Source organism: Primulina huaijiensis, chromosome 2, assembly GCF_012295235.1.
Source record: "Primulina huaijiensis isolate GDHJ02 chromosome 2, ASM1229523v2, whole genome shotgun sequence".
Classification (NCBI taxonomy): Eukaryota; Viridiplantae; Streptophyta; class Magnoliopsida; order Lamiales; family Gesneriaceae; genus Primulina; species Primulina huaijiensis.
The window spans coordinates 9,970,409-9,973,489 of NC_133307.1; the positions used below are offsets into that span (position 1 = coordinate 9,970,409).

At 28.3% G+C, this 3,081-nt stretch overlaps 1 non-coding gene across 1 annotated transcript; it reads right to left on the reverse strand.

Annotated features, from left to right (window-relative positions):
• Positions 1-335: 335 nt before the first annotated feature.
• LOC140971930 (small nucleolar RNA R71) lies at positions 336-446 on the reverse strand. Its single transcript, XR_012174403.1, has one exon. It is a non-coding gene; the product is annotated as a small nucleolar RNA R71 (small nucleolar RNA).
• Positions 447-3,081: the final 2,635 nt, after the last annotated feature.

Sequence of the window (3,081 nt, forward strand, 5' to 3'; positions counted from 1 at the left end):
CATATGAACCCTATTAGAACTAGTGCCCCATCTTGTTTAGTTTTTCCTCCTGATGCATCTAATTTCAACTTTAAACCTCAAATTATTCAACTTTTACCAAATTTTCATGGCTTAGATTCTGAAAATCCATATTTACATCTAAGAGAATTTGAGGAAGTTTGTAACACTTATAATGATCAAAATTGTAGCATGGATATAGTTCGATTAAAGCTTTTCCCTTTTTCTTTAAAAGATAAAGCTAAAACATGGCTACAAAATTTGAGATCAAGTTCAATAAGATCATGGGAAGAAATGCAACAACAATTTCTCAAAAAGTTTTTTCCTTCCCATAGAACAAACTCTTTTAAAAGACAAATTACTACTTTTTCTCAAAAACAAGGAGAAACATTTTATCAATGTTGGGATAGATATAAAGAATTACTTAATACATGCCCACATCATGGTTTTGAAACATGGAGAATAGTTTCTCACTTTTATGAAGGTCTAATACCTAAAGATAGGCAAATGATAGAATTCATGTGTAATGGAACTTTTGAAGATAAAAACCCAAATGAAGCTATGGAGTATTTGGATTCATTAGCAGAAAATGCTCAAAATTGGGATAATATAGGCACAATAGAACCACCAACAACTAAAATCAATAATTCAACAAATGGGGGTGGTATCTATAATCTTAAAGATGATATGGATATTCAAGCTAAACTTGCATCTTTAGCAAGAAAAATTGAGTCATTAGAAATGAAAAAGAGTGGTCAATTAAAAAGTATTCAAGAAATTGTTTGTCATATATGTGATACACATGATCATGCTACAAAAGATTGTCCAACATTACCTTCATTTAAAGAATGTCTCCATGAACAAGCAAATTATGTTAACAATTATAAAAAACCAATACTAGATCCTTTTTCAACATCATATAATCCTGGATGGAAAAATCATCCTAATTTTAGTTGGAGGAATGATAATAATGCACAACCCTCACAACAATATTTTCAAAATAACCAAAATCATCAAGGTTATATTCCTTATGTTACACCTCCAAGAAAAAACTTTGAAGATGTAATTCATGCATTTATCCAAAAGCAAGAATCTATCAATATTCAAAACAGTCAATCTATGACTGATTTGAAAGAAACTCTTGCAAAATTTGCATCTGCACTTAATATTCATGAAAAAGGAAAATTTCCATCTCAACCTCAACCTAATCCTAAAAATCAAAATCAAGAATTAAAAAATGAAAAAATTGATCAAATAAAATCTGTTATTACCCTTAGAAGTGGTAAAATAGTTAATGATCCATATAGTAATGAAAACAAGGATCATTTAAAATCAAAGAGTAAGGATGATAATCCTGATACTTTTGAGAATGATGATACCTTAAATTCTAAAAATAATATGTTGAATGATAAATCATCTGAAATAGTAAATGAATCAAATAAACCTCCACCATTTCCTCATGCATTAACAAATCATAAAAAACAAAAAAATGATTCTGATATCTATGAAGTTTTTAAACAAGTAAAGATAAATATTCCATTATTAGATGCTATTAAACAAGTACCTTCATATGCAAAATTTTTAAAAGACTTATGTACTGTGAAGAGAAAATTGCATGTGAAGAAGAAAGCATTCTTGGCTGAACAAGTAAGTTCTATTCTTCAAAATAATTCTAGTTTAAAATATAAAGATCCTGGTTGTCCAACAATTTCATGTATTATTGGAGAAAATAAAATTAAAAAAGCTTTGTTAGATTTGGGAGCAAGTGTGAATTTACTTCCTTATTCAGTTTATGAAAAACTTAATTTAGGAGAATTAAAACCCACTTCTGTTACTCTCTTACTGGCGGATAGGTCAATCAAAATACCTAGAGGTATTGTAGAAGATGTGTTGGTTCAAGTTGATAAATTCATATATCCTGTAGATTTTATTGTTTTGGATACACAACCAATAGAAGTACATAATGAAATTCCAGTAATATTGGGACGACCATTTCTAGCAACTTCAAATGCTTTAATTAATTGTCGAAATGGAATAATGAAATTGTCTTTTGGAAATATGACTCTAGAACTTAATGTGTTCAATTTATGTAAACAACCAAGTATTAATGAAAATGAATATGATAATGAAATTGAAACAATTGTGGAAGAAAATATACAAGAAGAAAACTTAAATCAACAATCTGAAGTTTTTTCAATAGAAAATTTTGAGTCTGAAAATAATTTTAAAGAAGATGATAATACAAAACTTGAATTAAAAGTTTTACCATTCGAATTGAAATATGTATTTCTTGGTGAAAATAAAACATTTCCTGTTGTAATTTCTTCCACTCTTCTACCAAATCAAGAAGAAGATTTAATTAAATTACTTAAAAAATATAAAAATGCAATTGGATGGACCTTGAAAGATATAAAAGGTATAAATCCTTTAATTTGCACACATAAAATTCATTTGGAAGAAAATGCTAAAACATATCAACGACCACAAAGAAAATTAAATCCACATATGAAGGAAGTTGTTAAGAATGAAGTATTAAAACCATTAGACGCTGGAATTATCTATCAAATCTTAGATAGTAAATGGGTAAGTCCAACACAAGTAGTACATAAAGAGTCAGGCATCACTGTTATAAAAAATGAAAAGGGAGAGTTATTACAAGCTAGGATTCCATCTAGTTGGCGTATGTGTATTGATTATGGAAAATTAAATGATGCAACTAGAAAAGATCATTTCCCACTACCATTTTTAGATCAAATTCTAGAAAAAGTAGCAGGAAATTCTCATTACTGTTTTCTTGATGGGTATTCGGGGTATTATCAAATACCTATATGATTAGAAGATCAAGAAAAAACTACTTTCACTTGTCCTTTCGGAACTTTTGCATTTAAAAGAATGCCATTTGGTTTATGTAATGCTCCGGCTACTTTTCAAAGATGCATGTTAAGTATTTTCAGTGATATGATTGAAGAATTTGTAGAAGTTTTTATGGATGATATAACTGTTTTTGGAAACTCATTTGAAAATTGTCTTAAAAACCTAGAAGAAGTATTAAAACGATGTGAAGAAAAAAATCTTGTTTTAAAT